Genomic DNA, 23,375 nt, shown 5'->3' on the forward strand with positions numbered 1-23,375 from the left:
CTGCAAACGGCTGGTGTCCTAACACCCCCTGCCACACGCCTTTTAGGCGGCTTGCGGGGAATTATGTAGATGTAGATGAGCTAGGTGGGGCTAGTCCTGACTTGGTGCCGCCATTCGTCGAAACATCGATCTGAGCTCAGGGCCAATGCTTTTGTGGACGCAGAGAGCGTTTCCTAGCGCTGTCACGTTCGGCAGTCACCTCACCCAAAAACTCCCTCCCCCCCCCATCCCACTCATTTCCTCCCCCGCCCCCAAAAATGCACGCACCTGCCCGTCTGTCTGCGTTCGCCCGTTTCCGGGGCAACACCCACCCGCGAGTCTCCCCCCTCCCAACTCACTCTCTTTATTGCGCGCCGCGACCTTCAAATGTTTTGGTCTCCCTCCCTCTGTGGTTTCGAACCCCGAGGAGTGGCGTATTTGGCTGTCGAATTTTCACCACGACCTCGTTTCACGCATCCGACTGCGTTGGGAATGAAGATGGTGACGGTATTTTTGCCGACCATAACAGCAATCCGATTTTTAAGTAACTCTTTTCCGACTCCCTAAGGAATGGGTAGACCTGTACTTGAACACATTGAGATCAACCCATTATAACCCAATGTTGCAACAAAGCAACATCAAAAATGTATTAGTAATCTGCTCTATTCAGTAAATATCTATACTACGCATTATTTAGTGTTGTTAATTGTAACGACTAATAATTCAGCTACCACGATATTTATGATTGAGTGCAAAATTTTCAAGTTTTCATGATGAAAAATCTTGAAATTTGAATTCTCCCCAAAGCAGCTCTGGGTTAGAAAGGGTTAATGGCCGCTTTGTGAATAAAATTTGCGATAAACTAGCCGTAGAAAGCACTTAGCGTAAAATAGTATGGACCCGTAAAAACCAATTATGGTGATTACAGAAAATAAGTGTGCAGAACCTGATACAATATAGAGACCAAAACACCAGGTTGAACTTGATTGTAAAAACATTGGTCAAGAAAGATAACATAAAGTTTAGCAATAACATTCCCAGCGGTTGATGGTATATGAAGCTCAAGTCTTTAGGAAGCATGTATCTAAAAATAAAATTTATCGCAGGTAGCAAGCTTTGTAGATTTTTTCCAAAATTAGAAAATGATTAACTAAGAAATTTTCCGTTCGGCGTAATATAGTTTCCTTGTCCTAGACAGTTGCAGCGACTCATCACCACTGCCAAGGTTACAACGACCGTCGAGAAACGCTAGTCTTCCTCATATATATCTTACTCCATAGTGAGGGGCGGGATTATGGAATGAGGTTGGGGTGAATGTAATGAGGCAAGTGAGAAATATTTTCAGTCTGGGAGCACGGTCACGGTCACACGAAAATATGGTCAATATAGTCGGCGATGGCATAAAAGAGCATGCACTCATCCTAGTGACTACCCTTGACAACTTCAGACTATGTTTACACGTTTTCGACTGAAAAACATCTCTATTTCGCGTCATTTATCGCATGCATAGCGTAAAATGAGACTGTATGTTGCTGGTTGCCTACCCAGAAAACTGCTTCGGGGACATGATAAAAGGTCATTTTCTCGATAATTAGAAGGAATAGAGCTGTCGTGTTTGTTGTAAAATATCAAGGAAAGACCAATTATATACATTATTCGAAAAAATGAGTGCTTGCTGAAACCAAAGTTAAACTATTTACATTTTTAACGTTTTTTGTTAAAAATTTCGAAATTTCAAGACAAAATGGAGAACAGATTATATTAACCGATTTTGAAAAAAAAATCATATCTGTAATACCCACCCGGGTACGCAACTTTTGCCGGGTATTGCGATTCGCTCCTAAAAAAATATTGGCTAAACGAGGCACCCTAACGGTCAATGTTTGAAAACATTCTTTGAGGTAAGAAACAGACTCTTTGAGGTAGTGATGTGTGCGTGAAAGGCAGAAAGACCGTCACGTGTGGTGGCCAATCTCAATATCGAATTTCGATGGCTAAAAATAATCACAAGGACCTGATTTTTTTTAACGGCTACGAAAACCAAAGTCGGAGTTCACAGTTTTCGGTTCTCGATGCGTCTCTTGTAATTTATTGTCTTCAGTTTCTCATATTTGTTAGTTGACCGCAAATGAAAGCAATGATTGATCTTTTAAATGGGATATCAGCTTAAACTGATGAAAGATGAAGATTCTGAGACCAAATTGATTCGAAAGCTTGAATGTAAAAATTCCAGAAAATCGACAGAAATATTACAATCAAGATACAAAATATAAGCTATAGAAGTGATTGTATCTTGTGCAAGCTTGGTGCATTCATAATGTAAAACTAACTTTGCTTTAATTCACGTTTAAGCTTATTAGCCAATCTAAGCATCAGTACGGCAATAGTGCTGATAAAAATAATATTTATTTTACGGGAGTAAACCCAATATACAAATATTAATTTTAAGGAAAATTACGAGGAAAGCAATACATTTAAAGTTATAATTATTGTGCAATAAAGGTAGCATATCATATACAATTTTCATCAAGTCGATAGGTAGTGTATTGACAGCAAATATGTTAACATAATTCGTTTAAATGAGTCAAGTGAATCATACAATATGTCAGCATCAGTCACATGTGATGTGCTGTAAAGTAACCTCATTGCCCTGGTGACAAAATTATTATAAACAATATTGTTTTTACAAAATTTAACAAAGAAAGTGTATCAATTAAAACTAATATCATTTAGACAAGTGCAGCACTACTACTGTATCGAAACCCTGGAAAATAGAAAATTAAATAAATTTAGAAAATTAAATAAATACCAATGATGTTGTAGCCCGTGAATGAGACAGCGGCTATGTGTTTATATATAATTCCACGCAAAGAAAAAGAAATCCTGCTATCCTGCTGAAAAGATTTCTTATTCCTTTTAAAGTATGCTTGGACAAGCAGTTGAGATGTATGTTTCATTTTTTTGCTATTTACTCCGATCGGCTTATGGTCTATGCTATATTCACGTCCGTGGTTGCTAGTTTTAATATTTCAATAGCTGCAAAATTAATACGACAGTTTTTAAGTCTGAAAAAGTCGATAACTCTTGTGTCAATATCCAATTTTTATCTGTTTGCTGAATTTTTTCATCTTTATCCACGCTCTAGCTAACTTGGAAATATTTATAATGTTTGGTCTATGGATCCACCTACTGTTGACACTACTCGCTTCGGCGTTGAAAATATTAACTTTGATAATGCTTAAGATATCAGGGTTACTTAGGATATAACGGGATTGTTGAAAGGGGTCTCATTGTTGCTTCATGGCACCTCTGCTGAGTGAAAATCTCCCTTCTTTTCCTTAAGCTCCCCCCCCCCCCTGGCTTCCAATCCTCGATGCTATGATACCAATCGAAAACCAATTCCGAAGCGAGGACACTCAACTCAACTTGAGGTCGTTCCCCAATCCCGGTAAATTCCCGAATTCCGCATCGTGTCTTCGCCTTTCACCTTGGAAGTCTCTTATTCCCCGTCCTCGGGAGTTTCTTCAGCATTTCATTGTATGTAGCCACGTCTTTTTCATTCCACATGCTACCTCAGCCATACCACATAATAGGGTAGTTTCCTTCATCAAAGAAAACGAAAGGCATCGATTGCGATTCGTTACTCACCATTAGTGTATTCATAGTATACAAATTATTTGGTTTTAGAAATACCGGTTTAAACGAATGGCAATGGTCAATTTTAACCACATTTGAAAAAGACCAGATTGGCGTCCAGGCGATGCCACTCCACGTGACGTCACAGGAACCTAGTTTCTATACGAGTAGGTAGGAGTTTTACATCGTCTGAGAATACCAGTGCATGCATGAGGCACAGAGCTCAGGGAAACATGTCTTAATAATCACCTATTAAAACTGCCTGTCAGAAAGTTTTCTTCGTTTGAAATGGTAATAATAATCCTTATTTAAGCCAAGCGCTACTTTATAGCATGGTACTCAGCTATCTGCTAGCAGCCTGCATCGTATCAGCGCTCAAAGCCTCGCCCCAAGGTCACCTCACACGGCGACAGCGGGAACCAAAATGACATCACACGGGATTTTCCCAGCATTCATACTTAGCCGTCGCGTTTTCGCGCGCTTGAAATTTTTCACTTTTCATTTAATCGCATAAAATAGATATCGTCACTTAAAAATCTAAAAGCGTGAAATACGTACTCCAGGAGTAATAATCTTTCGATTTAGGCCAAAAAAATAATAAGAAACCACCCTATTGAGGAGGTTTTGCTTTTGCTGCTACATTAAAAATAAAAAATGGGCACAAGTTGTTTGAAAAAATTCCTTTCTCACCCGAAAACCTTCAAGAAGACACACCCTATCCGCCTGATATTTGTTCCATTCAGTAATACTCATTAGAAGCAATTTGTTGTTTACTAGCAGGCCGACCGGCGTTGCTCGGGAATGATAATAGCCAGAGATATGGGACACTTGAAATTCATGGTCACATGGCAGGATATTTAAGTAAATGTTGAAAGCGTGTATGATGATATACACATGTAACAGCTAGCAATGGGAAAAACGATTACCGTAGACCACGCATGGGATATGCTTATATACCGCTCCACAGTATAGATTATTTTGTGTGTACATACGTGAGTATACCAAAAACGTCGTGTGTAAATAATATTAAATACAATTTGCTTCTTTTCTTAACGAGACCTGCACTCTTTCCTTGAGGCAGGGATGGCAATAGATACTGAACGAAAGTCAAAACCTGTAAAATCTCAATAGTTTCGTTCCCGGGAGCAAAATGTAGAAACGAAAAGACATTGGTTTAAACCCGAAGAACTTAACTCAGGGTCGAAACGAAATCGAAGTCAAAACTACTTCGGGTCGAAACGAAACTAAAACTCTGAGATGAAACGAAACACATATAATGTTTCGCACCGGAAGACCCGCCTGCTTCACCTTCGAACGGTTTAGTTTCGACCCACACGCCGAGTACGAAGTGTGGTTGAATCAAGTAGAGGTTCGGCCTACCGCCATTAGATGCATGGGGCACTGATATTTTTACCGCTAACTGGAGAACGGTGAACCCAAACTGACCATTCGATTTTTAAGCTCAATGTTTTAACCTTTCTACACGCATTTCTTCATGCTGGAGATAGATCACCCCCTGCCAAACACCCTAGAGGAGGCTCGCAGGGAATAAAGTAGATATATAGATGTAGATGTCAAACGTAATGGGTAGAAACTATTCCCTCTTGTCCCTCTCTGCTCAACGTCTGGGATCGACACTTAACTATGAGCAGCGGAGTTTCGATTAATTTAGTTTCGTTCCCGGAAGTAAAGTTTCGTTCCGGGTCGAAACTAAACTCCTTGGTGATTTTAATTTCGCGAGGGAACGAAACTAAACCGTTTCACTTGCCATCCCTGTCTATACATATTTCAAACGTTATGGGTCGAAACTATTCCCTCTTAGCCGCCTCCACTCAACTTTTGGGATCGCAGAATTTGGGAATTTCTTGCAGGAACGAAACTAAACCCAGGCCTCGTATTTTCGTTTCCCTCCGTGTCGAAACGAAACATTTTCGTTTCGTTTCACCTGCCATCCCTGCCGTGAGGGTCGTATATTGCATTATTTTCACACAAATTACTCTTTCATATCTTAGGTTATCAACATGGAAATTTCGGGTCGCATATTGGCGATATTTGTCAACATTGGCTATATTGTAAATATAAAATTCGGGTCAGTGTAAAATATAAGATGCGAGGGATCGGGTGTGTGCATCGGCTAGTGTGTTGGCTTCCCGCTCCGTGTGTTGGGTCGTATATTGCATTATTTTCGCACAAATTACTCTTTCATATCTTAGGTTATCAGCATGGAAAGTTCGGGATGCATATTGGCGATATTTGTCAACATTCTGCTATATTGTAAATATAAAACTCGGGTCAGTGTAAAATATAAGATGCGAGGGATCGGGTTGGTGCATCGATTAGTGTGTTGGCTTCCGCTCCGTGCGTCCGGGTTCAAATCCCGGCGGTGGCAGAGAATTTTCAGAGACTGCCTGATCCTTGCTTGAATTTGTGGTGAGCACTTTAACACTTTGCGTGCCATGGGCGTAATATTACGTCCTGCTAATCCTTCTGAGGATCGCCATGGGCGTAATGTTACGTCTATCTATTTTATTGACTTTGTTTGCGTGAAGCTGTAATATTTCGCCCATGGTACTTTCCTTTTGTTTCCTTTCGTTTCGTTTGTTTTGTTTTCCTTCCGTTTACTGCTTAGTGGTTCTGTTATTTCAAAAAACAACTGCTCGATGGAAAAAGTTCTTTTAATGTCTTGAGGACAAAAAGTCCTCTGTAGCTACTGGCACCCTTATCTTAGCTCACTTAGTGTGAAAATTCTTTGGAGGAAAGAACCGTTCGTGGAGGGTGCAGTGACCCTTTTTGTCATCCAGGATTTTGAATGATGTGTTCGGAACAATGCTTTTGTGTGATTTCCATGGTTTAAATAGTTGAAATTGAGCGTAATAAAAAATATTGTGCATTTTATGGCGGTAAATCATTTGTTGCAACTTTTTTGTTTTTAAAAAACAGTAGGTTTTCATTATTATAATATATATTTAAAAATTAGCAATATATGTCATTCAACTCATTCATATAGAAGAGCAAAGTCCATTTTTATGGAAATACACATGCATATAAATATGTTTTTGATGCTAATAATTTAAAAAATATTACTAATTTATTAAAAATGGCTGGATTTCTCAGCAGGGCTGTAAAATTTGCGGCCGGCACTCAAAGTGTTAAATTCACACACTCCGTCCGTCGGATGGGGCGTTAAGCCGTCGTCCCCTTGGCGACATTCGTTAAGAGTAGGCTAATGCCATCGCCGGGCTTCTCTCCACCCTTCCTTCCTAACTCTCTTCCCTCATGGCGCAAATGACCTCAGCTGTCGCTCGTCACCTCCAAATACCATAAGTATCGCTTTAACCCATTACAGGCCGATTAAAGAAATACTTGAAAATATATTGCTTTTTTCATTTCATTCTACCTAATAAAATGTTAAAAAAGTAAATAGCAAACATTGGACTTAAAAATTTACTTGCGTTAAAAATTAATTAAATCAATGTGGTGCGTTTTCGCAACTTTTGCCGAATTTGGTATTCCATAGGCAGTTCCAAACGCAAACCATATAACCATATATTACCTACGAGACGGCAGCATATTGTGTTGAGGGTTACAAAACTGCCTCTACAATGCCGAATTCTGCAAAGTTGCGAAAGCGCAACATTATGTTCTCAATGCTATTTTCGCTTGATGTTGATTTCCAGACGAAATGTAAGCTGTAATATGTATTGAATGAAATTTTGATGCATATACGGACGAATTAAACACTTAATAAAGGGATAATTACTTACTATTATGAAAACATATTTATCTTGCGTATCAGATGACTTGATAATTTACACATTTTGAGTATTTCTTTGAAATATCGAAATATTTATTTATTAAATCATTATCATCTCAGTAAAAATCAGATTAAACATATATTTATCGAAAGAAGAGAATTCTATGTATTTCTTTATAATGTTGCGTTTTCGCAACCTTGGCAGTAAAGCAGCCAGAAGTACCGCACGGGAGTGAGTGATGCGTTCTCATAATTATTAGTCTATCCGCCAATCCCTTTCCCTTCTTAATTCGTAGTATAAGACCGAGAGAGTACAATTTCCATACCTTTCTCCGCTGCTATGAGAATTACTATTTAACTCATAGACCACGGCGAGAAGTGACAGCCCCCGTCATTGGGCGTAATATCTGAGGGAAAATATGGCCCAGTCCTGGGAATAACACTTTGGGAAGCTTTGAATTGAATTCATATCCTGCCCATAATAGGTCTTTTTTCAAATATTCTTTTTGAAAAAAAAACAAGCTCCATAAATGCTCAAGTGGAGGTCGCTGAATCTTATTTTTATGCGAGACATCACTTAGAGGCTCCTAGGTGGTTATTTGTGCTAACATTTCCGTGTAAAAATTGTGAGCTGAGGAGTGTGTTATTTTTCAAGCGAGGTTGAAGAATAGTGTTGACATCGTCTGGCCTGGTGAAATTATCTTTTCCATGAGTAATACATGGTTCAATTAAATTCATTCGCACAGCGATTAACGTACCAACTGCAGTATCATCTAGGTGACATGAATATATGTCATGCTTTGTTAAAAAAACGTTATATATTCATAAAATATTCCTAAAAATATTTCATTGCTTTTGTAAACGTTATTTTTAAGCGATTTCTAAGTGTACTGTTGATATCGTTGGTTTTTATCTTGTTAAGTTATCCTTTCCGTGATCCGCGTGTAAGTGAATTGTTCGATTCATTTGCACAGCGGCAATCGCACCTGCTGCAGTGTATCTAGGTGGCATGAATATGTATCACGCTTTTTAAATATCGTTTTCAATTCATAAAATAATCCTAAAATTCTGTCGTTGCCAAGCTCATCTCCATGGTTAAGTAAAATTATGATCCTCTGTGACTACCTCTATAAATATGATTTAAAACTTAGCTTTTGATTTATTGAAGGACGTCAGTCTTTCAGTTGCTCGTCCTTTCGTGCTGGTGAGTTTACTGCTTCCCTTTTCTTCCTACACTTCCCCACCAAATACGCTTCGCACTTTCAGCTACCCATTTTCAAATTTTTATTCGTTTTGCTGCTGACTTCATATCCATACCTACTTCCCTTCCTCCCTTGACCCCTTTTAATTCGAACGTACGGCTTCTGGGTATGAAAGTCTGAATCACTTATTCATACTGCCAGCATGGCATTTGAAAGTGTTTTTGAAATTCTTGGTTGGGGATTGATTTGGTAAAAAATTTACCCTGAATTGGTTGCGTCGGGTCATATTGCGACTGGATTTTCTTAGATATTTTTTTAAATAAAATAACGTCGTTTGGAATTGGAATTTTTTATAGTTCATTATTCCTTGTAATTCTACCGCTGAGTAAAGTTGGATTTTCAAAGTATTGCTCTGTTTCGCAACAACCGATGTTTTGACCCGACGCGACCGTGAGCGTATCAGAATTTTTCCGCCTTTGGCCCGACGCATTATTCTGCTGTAGTCTTGTATTATTCTGTTTTATATAGCAGGCTCATTTCTTCTAACGTTGTAAATCTCAATATATTTCCCCCTTTTAAAATAATCATGTTTCCATTTATGTTCTCTGCAAGAATATTGATACCGTCTTCTATGCATCGGCCATAATTTATGTAATGTTTACTGTGTATCTAACGTCAAATTTAACAGTGGAAATGTATAAACCTTATTCGAACAACCTAATTAGCGAGTACCAGTAAAATGATACCAATATATACACAAAAATTTCTGTAAATCGCAATACACTCAATTCGGGTCACAATTATCCGAAGCGACCAATAACGTAAGTTTTCGGGTGTAACCAATTAAGGGTTTAGTATGCTTAAACATTTTTTGTTATAATGATTTCTATTTTGTTTTTATTGTCTACTTATTTTGATATTTTTGTAATAATGAATTCTATTGTGTGCATAAATTTGCGTTGACAGTTTAATATTTTTGTTTGTCTGTGCTGACATAAGTGATGTATGGCAAAAAAAGAGTGCTCTTCTGGGGTGATTAATCTCATTTTACGATGTATATTCATAAAGTCTGGGCTGTTTGCTTATATTTACGTATTGGCACTTCAGAACACAGTTTTACGCCTGCAGCGCCAGCGCTCTTCAGATTCATTGGCAATCTACAGCAGCATTTTTTAAATTTCGGTAGTTGTTTGCTTGTCCGTTTATGGGTGCTTTCCATTCATGCGACTCACGCGTCGACTAGCGTCAACTCACGGCAAGTCGTTATAACTCTCAAATTCCTGCACGTAATCGTTTGCTGATTTGTATCAAAACAGTCGCCGACAAACACAGAATGGAACACCAAAACCGCGGCACAAGTCGACTGTTGTCGACGTGTGTCGATGACTGGAAAGCACCCCACGTTAACAACAATGTCCGCGACAATAGTTGATCCGGCCAGCTGAGGAGTGCGTTATATCATACGATTTCTTGTATGCAAAAAGAGTCTCGGCTGCTTAAATTCATCGGAAGTTATGCGTAGTTTATGCACCTACAGTTATGAGTAACTCGGTGGACAACGTAACGTAACTGTGGCTCGTTGGAAAACGTTTGGAAACCGAAGATGGACTCAATAACGGCGTGGTCAATTTGCTAAACTCTCAGGCGGCGCGATTCTATGCAGAGGGGTTACAGAAGCTGGTGCAGCGGCACGAAAGATGCTTATGTTAGAAGTGAACGGAGATTATGTAGAGAAGTGAAGTAAGTTTGTTGCTAACTAAAAGTGCCAATAAAGATGTTCCATAAGTATGAGTATATTTTTCCTGGAACCAAACGGCCCCTACCTTATGAATGTGCCACGTATTATAGCTGGTACTAATTTCATGCTAAGAATTATGTAAATGAAAGAAATAAAGTCATAAGTTTTTATCCTGCACGGGTTTTCATGCAATTCTTTCTACAAAAATAGTTTTTTTTGTGTCGCATTAGTGGGTGTATTGAATTGTGAGGGAGAACCTTTTGCCTTGACATTTGGCAGTCATAAAATATCCTTACCTCTCATGCAACCTTGATCTATGAGAATTAAGGTCTTTGATCAGTCACCAAAGATGAAATCATGCATTGATGGGGGTCACCTCCATGCTCCACTTCCAAATCGTCAAAGCCAGAGCTTCTATTGATGTCCCCGTGTTCTTTTTTTAAAGGGAAATCTTTAATTAATCCGTGATCCCTTGATTCAGGGCCTGATTTAGATGCTGGACTTAAAGTGGATGACTCCATCAGATCGAATCTTCGTTGACCTGTAAATAGACTTTTCCTATGATGTTGTTGCTTCATGGGAAGTCATTACACGTAGGAGGTATCTGTAAGCGCCAATGATTAGATTAATGAAATAATTATTGGAAAGAAATTACATTGTTGATGAACAATAACTGTGCTATATCAGATTAATTCCTTATCGTATTCATATTTTTTACAATCATGAAAAAATTCAATGCGCAAGGTAGACTGTCTGTCATGCAGGTACCAACTTCAGTGAGATCCAGAAATGTAGCAAGCGCCCAAAAATAAAACTTTTCTGAATTCGAAGAAATTTCAAGATAAAATGTTGTGAAAGAAATTTATATTATTATTAACGATTTGAATAATTATATTTTTTCTCCGTATTAATTACAAAGATATGCAAACTGTAAGGAGCTTCAGGTAACCTAGAAAGCGGAGTCGTGTTAGGTTACCATCATTGTTAAATTATCCTCCATGAATTGGTTTATGAATAGTGGAAAAAGGACACGAACCAATATTAACAAAAATAATATCTTAGACTAAACATATTATTATAATTGTAACATTTGATATAGCAAAGTATTTCTTCGATTTAAATATAAGTTAAAAGCCAATTTTTATTACTTTTTGAAAGAAATGAAGATTTACCGCTCTTTTTCTCTCAGATGGTAATAAGTTATAAACTTTTGGCTGAATGTGTATGGAAGTTTATGTAAACAGTGACAATTTGGGCGTCGGTAAGGGTGTCAACCCCTTACGAAAATACCTTTTGCCCGGCCTAAGAACTGTGACTATATCACATGATTCAATAATTATATTTTGATCAGCAACTTAAATTAGAAGTATATGCTGAACAGTGAGCTAAATGGAAAAGACTCCATGAAAGGCATTTCGGGTTTCCCACCGGCTTATTTCTAGCATTTGATATCTTAGGTCGATATGTATCTTCAGGGCAATCCCAGGGATGAATTTCGACTCGACATCCGAAACGTCGAGAGTTAGAACAGAAATTACCATGTGGGACACCCAGATAGGCATTTTTCGGACCCATGCATTTGATAGGTCACCTCAATTCAGGCAACCGTATCAAATACTTGAATTTAATGCCGAGATTTTTTATTTGTGCGAGATTAAGGTATGAAAAATACTGCAAAGCTTTGGGTATTGCGGAAGTATAAGAAAGCGCACCATTTTCTCTTACATATCGAACTTAAAGTGACTTGAAGTCGAATACGAGGCATAACTTAAAGTCGAATATTTCCTTATGCATGTACTTGCAGATCTATTTAAAATCGTATCTCCTTCTATTGGTCGTATACTTTTACTCTTACATACTACCCGACGACCTTTCTCAATAGACATGTTTTAGGCTGAGGCATCTCTGAACCAAAAAATCACGATTGTCATAATTTTTTGTTGAGTGTTACGAGTTTAATGATTATACCTTATTTATAATTAAATGATTTCAAATTATTAAAACGTCTCAGAATTGAGATGCCAATTTTTCCAAAGCATTTCATTTAATATACGTTAAAGCTCCTCAGGTTTTACTTCCTGATAATTTTTTTTTATTCTTTCGACGTTTTAGCTACCCGCCACTTTCTCTCAAAGGCTAGGAAATGAAGTTATACTCGAGGTCATGTCGTGAGTGGTTAATGAAAACATCGCAATTATAGAAAATATGACCCTCTGCAACTGAAAATTATCATTGCAAGAATTTTAGTGGCGTTTTCGCTGATTATGTTTAATTTTTATCGAAAACTTTCATTTAATATACGTTGAGACTCCACGGATTTTACTTCCTGGTAATTTTGTTTTATTTTTCCGACGTTTTAGCAACCCGACACCTTCCTTCAAACTGAAGAAATGAAGTTTTCCTCGAGTTTATGTGGTGAGTGATAAACTTCATTGTCATAATTATAGAAAACGAGTCGATAGTCGCTTGAATTCATCAAGCGGGTAATTAAGGGGTTGGGAACATATTTGTGTCGCGTGTGTTCGAGTCCATAAGTTGCTTAAAAAGTGCAAAAAAACACAGTGACGTTTAAATGGACGGACGGAATAGACGGACAACACGCATATTCGCCCTCAACAATATTTAAGGTCATCTTAGTAACCACGATGATTTAGGCGTTGAAAGAACTTTTTGATTGAATATTTACGTAATGGAGATAATGTAACTCTATGAATCTGAAAATGGGTATCGCAAAACATTTAGTTGCGTATCTGTTGATTCTGCCGAGTTTTTATACGAGCATTTCATTTGTTATGGCTTAAATCTTAAGGCCTCTCGGATTTTACCTCAGAGTAAGGATGGGGGAGAGTGCGCTTTGGCTACTGCGCATGTAGTCAAGATCCCGCATATACAGCATATACATCCCACACTTCCCACAATTCTTCCCACAAGGGATTCCCGCACTACTTCCCACGATCACGTGGTAACCATGTTGACTACAAGAATCTGCTACTGCGCAGCCTGAAAGCGCCCTCTACCCCAATCCTTACTCTGAGGATTTTACTCTTTGCCATTGTTTTCTGCGATGTTTCAGTTACTCGCCACCTGCCCTCGGAGTTAAAAATTAAATTGTCCTCGAGGTCGTGTTGTGAATGGTTAGCGTAAACGCCAGAATCATTGAAAATTTAACCTAGTGTAGATACTGTAAAGTACAGAGCTATAAGTTATATTTTTTCGGAACCATAAAAAGACGTATCATCCATCGACGAATGACGATGATTATTTTTTGGGCTTTTTTAATTGCTTTGAAATCATCATCCAACATGCCCGAAGTTCCTGTGCGTGGGCTTCGCTAAGTGCCAAAAGAAGAGCATTGAGATTAAACTCGTGGGATGTACCCCTTTTTTCATTCGTGCCCACTTCAATTAAGTATCTATATTTGAACCGCAGCCAATCGGGAGAATAAAAAAATAAGTCGTGTGTGACTTTAATTTGCTCATGTGTCAGCACATCTCTTTGGGATCTGGATGATGATGCTATGCTGGAGGTAGTAGGTCATTAAATCATTCGATGGGCACAGTAGGCGGCTGGTTTTCCACAAGGCGTTCCATTAATTCCCAATGCGCAAAACTATTCCTGCCATTTGATCAAGCATTTTATGGTCCCCACCGGTGCACCAATACATTGTGATGGTAAATTGCTAATATTTCCGATTTACTCCTTTGTGTGATAGCATGATGGAGTAGTTGAATTTCGGAGGTCAAGCTTAACTTTTACATTCTCTACAGATTTTTTTATATGTCTACTTAACAAGTTTACTTATTTTTTATGTATTTCTGGTTTGATGTATTTTTACCTAATAAGACTATGGTCATTATTGGCATTTTTATCGCGAAAAATATGTATTTTTAATTTTGTGCCGTACAAAGTTTGTCATTATTATTTCACAATAATAAGTGAATATATAATTCGTATTGCGTTATTTATACTCATATCTAAATATTTTTGATAAATTAAAAGCTTAAATAGAAAACCTGCGGGTTAGCTAAGTAACTCAACGGGTATCTGCAAAGATTTGGCGAGAGAAAAGGTGTTTTGAAGTTAGAAGCAGCTTGGTCTGCCGTAAAAATGAACACAACCGTCGTAGAGTATTTTCAGAGGTGTGGCAGAAAATTTTACCATCCAAAACAGTTCATGTAGTCGTATAGAAAGTTCTTTTATAAATATAATATTGTGCAAGTATGAATTTCCTTTTCTGTTTAGATAACATTTGCTGACGTTTCAGTCTTCGAGGGTTACAAAAAGGTTCAAACACTACCCTGAAATGTTTATGGTTAAGGACGAAAACCATCATTTCTAATTTCAATGCTTTTATGGTGTGACACGGAAACTCGTCGATGCCTTCTCTCATTAAATGTGCCGTTTTGCGCTGCTGTTAAACGTGATAGCCTTTTGTTTAGTATTTAGCGCACAATTCCCTTGCTACTTAATGGAATGGGGATAAATTTATAATCACCTGTAAACGGTTCACGCATTTTTCACCTCTCCAATTAAAATTTTATTGAGACCTCAGTGTGTTGCCCGGAGTCGACACCTACACGGTTGCCTCGGTAACGAATCGATATATACGGAGACCGTAATGGACCTTTTTCCCCTCTTACTCCTGTTAAATTTTCTATCGGCGCTTCGCTCAATGAATCTGTGCCGACGCCACTGGAGGGTGGTAAAGTTGAAACAGGTCTGGTACCATATGGTGCGGTGGTCCGTATTATAGGGCTATTTTCATATTACGGTCACGTTGGGAGTCTAGGTATGAAACCAATGGCCCCTGCTGGTGACATCAACTGTTTGAGTGGTGATAAAGAGCCGAAAAATACGAGGGTCGGTCCCTGCTGGGAATTGATTCTGATGCTGTGCACCAATATCTATCGAGATCTCCGTTCTAATTTCCGGCGGAAAAAAGGGTGAATTCTTCCAAACAGCCCTTTTTTTCTTATATAATTCGCGTTGGCATTGGGTTGGTTGGGTGGTAAACCGAATTGATTTCCCTTCTTCTAACTCATGGTCGATTCTATTAGTATGCGTTAAATACAAAGTCATCAAATCAAAAATTGTGGTATGGTATTTGGAGGAGGCGACCGACAGCTGGGGTCATTTGCTCCATGAGGGAAGGGTAGGTAAGGAAGGGTGGAGAGATACCCGGCGTCGGCATTAGTCTGCTCTTAACGAAAGGCGCCAAGGGGACCACGGCTTAACGTCCCATCCGACGGACGAGGTGCTGCGCTTGAAATGTCCTCCACACAACATTCAAGCAGGGATCGGGCAGTCTATGAAAATTCTCTGCCACCGCCGGGATTTGAACCCGAGCCCACCGGGTGGGAAGCCAACACTCTAGCCACCACACCAACCCGATCCCCAAATCAAAAATTTCTAGGTACTTGTTATAGATTATATGAATTCGTTTTCGAGAACGCAACCGCGTTTATTTACTTGATAATGAGAACATTTTTAAAGGTTTCGCTTCGTCCTATAAAATCATTAGCGATGGTCTTAGTTAAGTTAGGGAAAATGAATACTCTCCAAATATATTTTATTGATTTACATTTCACGTCAAAATCTGCAAAAATGTCTGAAATGCTTTGATTTCTCGATGATATCATGACAAATATCATTGTGGTCCTTATTAGTCCAATGACCAGCGATTGATGTATGGATTCAGTATTTTATCCTCGGTGCCACCTTAAAATTCACGAAATTTAATTCATTACGGAACAATCAAACAATTTTACATGGAAACGCGTAGAAAATTTTCTTTTATTAAAACTACAGGACCTTCTCGAATCCTACCATCTGCTTTTCGTTCTCCAAGGCACTCTGAACTTAAAATGCCTAATATGATTGCTGCTGGATACTGTGATACCATGCCACCCATAATTGTATTTTGAATTTGCTTCATAGGTCTACTCCAATCATTACACCTAACGTATCTAATCCAAATGATTTAACTAGGGTAACTGAGATAAATTTTGAGTACCCAGGTTTTTCACACTTTTCACTCTTCATTATGAATACGATTAAGAGAAGGTGCATGCTAAACGTTTTGGTGGAAGCATGAAAAAAAATGGGCATGTAGACTTTGGATAATTAATTATGATCGTAATTGTTGTTACAATAAATATACATACTAAAAATATATTAATGGACGTGGACTGGTAAATAATGAAAATATTCCTCCCTAAAAGGTGCTATTTGTTCTATCCATAGTTCCAAAAAATATCGTTATTTCCGCCAAGTCCATTGGTTATTCAGAAATAACAATTGGTATCTTTCGTTCAGATGCGAATTCACAATTCGTTGAAATGATTCGGTAGATGAATGAGAGAGAGAGAGGTTACGATGAAAAATATCTTTCCCATTCTGCCATTTTTTTATGAGTTGTAGTTAAGAAAACGCGAAAGTTATCTCCCAACTTATGATGAGTGACGTCAGTAAAGTTTTGTTTCCTTTAGTCGTTCAGGGGGAACCTTTCTTCAGGGAATGAAACGCTCAAAAGAGAGTCAGAAAGCAATGGACCATGCGAGGCTTATCCACAAGGCCGAGGAGTAGCAAAGATAGGTTGCGTGCTCTGAGTTCCTGACGTCATCAACTTATCAGCGCAAGGGTCAAGAACATACATTTTTCGTTGCGAATATCTAAAGAAATAGACAAATAAAACATGGATCTCTTTATTTTAAATTCCCTACCACAGAAAACAATAAAATCAAATTGGTGAACAAGTATTTTAGCAAAAAGCACTAATTTTAATTAATAAAACTTTTTTTCGTAGAACTGGTTTCATATTTTTTATTATAAAAGCTATTAATTCGATTATTGTTGGATGACTCGATATCATATGCGTGTCACTGACTCGCAGCGAGAGGTTTATACCGTCTTCCGTAACGAGGTGGAAGTAGCGAATTTTACATTGCACATCAACGCAGGTGCGCCTTCACGTTTGTGTTGCTAAGTAAATTCATCTGTTGTCAATCAAGGGTCTCATCTTCATTTAGTGTGATTTATGATGAAACGTTGCCGCAGGAAAAGCACCCGGCGTCGCCATTAGCTCATTCTGCAAGTGCTTGCTTGCTGTGTAGGTCACAGAAAGGGATTATTGATTATTCTGGTGCGTCTACTCTGACTCGAGTTTTTCTTTTATTCCAGTGAGGTGTTTTCGGGTTGAAAAGGAAGAACGGGTTCTCCTTGAATTTTAAGGAATATTTTCAAATTTTTAGTGAGTTTTTCTATGTTGCCAGTGCATCTTCAGAACCTCGTTAATAAGAAATAAGTTCGCATGGACAGCAGATGCATCGCGTTTATACGCAGGTGCAGCTATTTTTTTCACCGTTTGATTTAAAAATATTTTTGCACAAAAATCTGTCACTCTTTGATACTTTTGAGTGAAGTCTGATTCGTCTGTTGCTATTATTTTGCCGCAAAAGCATTTGGTAACCACTCGTATGAGTTGTAGCGTATATCCTGCTCTTCTCATCTTAGACTCTTTTCAACGGACGTCTTCATTTCATGTTTTAAATGAAATTCGTCTCCTTTGAATAGTTTAAATTTTTCTGCGAAGTAGGTATAACAATATATTCCGTTTTCGTCGTGATAAGACACCTTTTTCGCGTAAAATATATTTAGTAACACCATTTTCTTTGTTCTCAGGATCTCATTGTTCGTTCTTATTGATGTTTTTAGCTAACATAGAAGATGACTTTTATTCGATTTATAAAAAACAAACCAGGCGTCATAAAAATTATAAATCAACCTTTCTGTCTCATGTGGATTTTCACTTAAGATAGTTTATTATATACATAAAATTGCGCTGATCATGATCTGGGTAAGTATCACAGTTGTCATGCTTCAATATTATGAACGAAACTTGCAACTGAAAATATAAAAGAACTAAGGTGGTGTAGGAAAATACTGGTTTCTGAAACTTATTGATTTTAATAACGCTCGTAATTTAATATATATATATATCGTTTAATTTCCATACGAAGCCGCAATATAAAAGACGCAATAAAGAGTGCATATTCTAGAAATATCCGTAACTACTGGAATGTCGGCTTTCTTTCTTACGACGCTGATTTTACTTGATTGCATTTAATGGGTGAAATATTGCATCTTTCTTAAAAGATCTTTTCACCAGTCAATTCAAGACCAATGTGAAATTCTAAGGTGGGAAATTTTCATACTTCTTGACCAGGCCTTGACCTTGACGTACGTCGGACAACATTCAAAGATCAGATTCATGTGCACATTTATATGAAGTCTGATCATTTCACGGCTGCTTCATAATATTTTATATTGCCGTTTTTAAGATAGATGCATGAATTTTCTGAAAAAAATTGAGGATTGATGCGAAATGTAAATGTGAATCCTTTCCAGTTTTACGAGACTAGTAAGACCTTTTCCGTAATGAGAAATGCTTTCAAGAATAATGCTTCAAAATTCAATTGAAATTTTTAATAATATATCATTTCTTGAAGATTTCTTTAATTTGTACAATTCTTCAATCATCATCAAAATGTCTTTCTCTCTAATTAAAAGTGAGTTACTAACCCGATGTTCAAAACCAAAAAGATATGATGCCATGGGTTTTAGCTAATCTCTGCATAGGTAATCACCATCAGCATCATCAGTCAACAATCAATCACAAAGCCTGAATCACGCGATTATTTTATCCGTCATTTCCGAGTGATCACAACCGCGATCACTCGAGTGATCACTCGCAAATGATCGTCGACGGTAATTGTTTTTCGCGATCATTCCTATGTTGAGGATTCCCATCGCTTTTTTCATCACTCGTCCGGTCGCTTTCCCCGTCACTTAAACCGTCACTAAATCCCCATATCAGCCAATCAGAACGCATTCCCGTATGGAGCGATTGCAGCGCAACGTTTTGACAATCGTGGGAACGACAAACACGCTATATATTTTTGTTTTGCGGGACAACGAGCTGTGATATCGGAAGTGATGCGAAAGGCGACGGCGGGAGGGACCGTGTGATTTAGAAAAATGATCATTAGAGCGACCACTTTTCCCGTCGCGAGAAGCGATCGCTCTAGTGGTCACTTTTCGCGACGAAAGAAAATGATTCAGGTTTAAGATTGGTTTGACGCAGCTCTCCATTACTCTCTCCTATCAGCTAGCGCTTTCATAGCTACGTAGGTATTTCTTCTCTTTTTGATATTTTATAACCTGTTCTATGTAACTCTTTCGAGGTCGTCCGTTGCCCTTCTTCCCTTCCACTTGTCCTTCTACGGTTGTTTTCATCAGGCTATCATACCTAATAATGTGGCCAACTAAGTTGTCCCGTCTTCTCCTCAAGGTTTTTAGAAAAATTCTCTTTCCTCCCACTCTTCTTAGCACTTCCTCCTTACTTACTCGGTATAGTCATTATATCTTCATCATTCCTCGGTAATACCACATTTCGAATGATTGCACTATTGACTTCCCTGCACATACCAACGTCCAAATCTCGTTCCATAGAGAAACCTGCTCTATAATTACCTTCCAATGATTGTTTACTTACTTTTTCACTTGAATTTTCAGTTGTAATAAGATTCTTTTTTTGCTGAAATCCCTCGTTGCCTGTGATTTTCTACTGACAGTTTCTTTCTTGCTTCGTCCATCTTTAGCAATTCGGCTCCCTTGCGTTGGGTACAACGTATTTATCAGATGGAATCAACTTAATATGAATCAAAAGATATACGGGATCACGTAAAGTGTTCCTAATGATGAACTCAATGGTAATGAGTGGTAATGCGAATTGAAAAAGAAATATTTTTCCTACGTTGCGAGAGAGCGCAGAATTCCTCTATTAAAACCGGCGTTTCTGGAGCAAACCGTTCCAGCCGTGTCGCCTTCCTGCGCAAAAATCAATCAAAATGCAGCAGCTGCAGTGTTGCAGTGAGTTAGTGGAAATAAGTGTTTGGTTCTGTGCGCGCGAGTCTCCGGATAGCGATTGATGCTAGGAATTTATATCAATCCGTTTCATATTTCATGCGATACCCGCGCCTCCTCCATGCCTCAACGTCAATCCTACGCCCGTGACCGGCAATTGATTCACTTTTCCCCGCGAGCTGTCTCATTCGAGATAGGAGAGATCTCTTTATATTTTTTTCTCGACGCTCGCGACTTGATTTTCTGTATCTATTAAGGAAACTGGTCCGAGAAACGAAATAGACATATTTCATTTTCTTGAAAAGTCACAGAGTAACTAGAGACTTTTGATTCATATTATATCCTCTTCTAATTGTTCCTCGTTGATTGACGGCGACTAATAAAGGCTTGCTATGTCATATTTTCTGGAGTATGCATTTTAAATCCGCATTTTCAGACAGGTTCCAACTTTATGGTACGGATCTACGCATATTTTACATATTAATTTCAGCCTTGTACGGCCGGTTCTTGGAAGTTGATAAGTCCATAGAAGTAAAGAGTGGGGCTGTTCGAAAACTGGTGCTACAGAGGAATAATACAATTAAATGGTTTTACCGAGTAAATAACCAGGAAATGCTAAGAAGTGCAGGAGAAAAACGAAATATTCTAAAAGCCTTAGAGAACAAAGGAGATGACAGCACAACTTTTTTGGCCACATTAAAATGTATGATAACCTGGTGAAAACAATTAAAACATGGCGTATTCTTATTCATTAGCGTACTCCAAGGGACAAGAAAAATGAATGCTGTAATTGAAATCGATTTACTTTTAACACTTCAAAATGGTGCTCACGTTGCTTTAAATTGACGCAGAACTCTTCTCTTATAAGTTCGAGATATTTGCATATTCATCTTTCTACGAACCTTGATTTTTCTTCTTTTTATCTCGATGCATGTCGTCTTTGATGATCAAATACTTTTTAAGTGACGTACGAGAAAATTATTTGCTTCAAATCGCGTTAATCGCGAACATATCTATATATTCTTACGTTATTTCTCTACTCCACAACTGCTTCCAATTAAACGAAGCATTGCATTTGAAATGCCTAATTTAACAAAAAAACTGGAAAATAATAGGTAGTTTAGTTGAAGTTTTACCGAAGAACATAGTGGAAATAAGGACTTCATCATACAATTAGGCGCAATAACGCTCCGAAATTTAGACGTAATCACAAAAACTTCGCCTTTGGCGTCATTGGTTTGACCACTTCCGACTATGCTCTTCTCTGCGGAGGAATATCTAAGGATACGGAATAGGTTAGTTTCCTTCATCAAAGAAAACGAAATGCATTGATTGCTATTCGTTATCCACCATTAGGGTTTTCATAATATACAAATTATTTGGTTTCAGAAATCCCAGTTTAGACGAATGGCAGCGGTCAATTTTAATCTCATTTGAAAAAGACCAGATTGGCGCCCATGCGATTCCACTCCACGTGACGTCGCAGGGACCTAGTTTCTATACGAGTAGATAGGAGTTTTACATCGTCTGAGGTTACCAATGCATGCATGAGGCACAGAGCTCAGGAAAACATGTCTTAATAATCACCTATTGAAAGAGCCTAATGTCGGAAAGTTTCTTTCATTTGATAGGGGAATAATAATCCTTATTTAAGCCAAGCGCTACCAGCTAGCGTGGTACTCTGCTACCTGCTAGCATCCTGCGTCGTATCAGCGCTCAAAGCCTCGGCCCAAGGTCACCTTACTTGCGGCAGCGGGAACCAGAACGACGTCACACGGAGTTTTCCCGGCATTAATACTTACCCGTCGCGTTTTCGTGCGCTTGAAAATGTTCACCTTTCATTTAATCGCGAAAAATATATATCGCCATTTAAATATCTAAAAGCGTGAAAAACGTACTCCAGGAGTAATAATCTTTCGATGTAGGCAATAAAAAAATATTGGGAAACCACCCTATTCTGCCATCCCCTTAATAATTTTTTTATATGACCGCATAATCTGAAATAATACCCTCTCAATTTGACTCTCATCGATGTTCACTGTTCTTAAATACTGTGCTTACGTAAAGTTCTGCAACTTTCGGCCACGACTGCACCCTCAAGCAATGCGGTTATTCCATTCAGGAATAATAGCCACGTAAATCTTTGCGTTCGCGTTCCTTGATTGGCGATCTAGCCACCCGGGTTGCTTCAGAGACCCATGAAAGACTCCTACGCCTCTTAATGGAGTCCATTGACCACAGAAACGCCTTTCTTTTCATCGACTCTTGCTTTGCAGTTAAATGTAGGCTTTCTGGTGATTGGGAATGATAAATTGCCTCGCATAATATTGAATACTAAACTTGTTTCATTGAGTAAATTATTGATAGGTCTATTATAGGGATGGACGGATCCAGGATTTTTTTCGGACCCAGATTCGGATCGGATCCTTGATTTTCGGACCCGGATCTTTCGGATCGGATATTTTCGGATCCAAATGCATTTTCAAATTCCTGACGCTGAGATTCCCCCGATGATGGTTCAATCTCTTGGGAAGAGTCGCACTATGTGCCAGTCGTATTTTGTCTTTTTTATTTTCCACGGCTGAAATTCTCCTATGTAACCTCTGCTAGAGCTTTCAAACAAAACGGTTCATGAGTAGGACAAGAATCGCATGCGACGGCGCATTCAAAGAAAGAATCGGAACTCTTTCCACCCTAATGGGGCGTTGCATTCACTGAAGGTATTACATATTTAAAATTTCGGATCCAGATCCGATGTCGTCCGCGACTTTGGATCCGATGTATCCGATTAAGGGCAATATCCGCGGATATTTGGATCCGAGGTATCCGATCCGACCATCCCTAGTCTATTATGAATGCTGTATTCCTGTTAATTCTTTTCACGGCCAGATATTTTTCATTGGTCTCATACATCATGAATCCAACCACAATGCGTCACCTCCATAAAATTGAATAAAATTTTTGTTTTTCAAAAAACCTTCGTTTTTTTGTGCAATATAAAAATTCACGATTTTAAGACGTGTGTTGCTCAATCTCTTAGTTTTGCGATGGTATTGTTTCTGCATTAATAAAATACAGATACTCCTTGTAATTCAGTAGCAGATGTGGATTCAGTCAAACAGTTAAAAGAAACTGAAAATGT

The 23,375-nt window shown here is 38.4% G+C and overlaps 1 protein-coding gene across 1 annotated transcript in view; it reads left to right on the top strand.

The window, feature by feature from the left end:
* LOC124165291 overlaps positions 1-23,375 on the top strand; it is a 687,405-nt gene that overhangs the window by 330,590 nt on the left and 333,440 nt on the right. The gene's annotated exons all lie outside the window — the stretch shown is intronic.

This window comes from Ischnura elegans, chromosome 9 (genome assembly GCF_921293095.1).
Source record: "Ischnura elegans chromosome 9, ioIscEleg1.1, whole genome shotgun sequence".
NCBI lineage: Eukaryota > Metazoa > Arthropoda > Insecta > Odonata > Coenagrionidae > Ischnura > Ischnura elegans.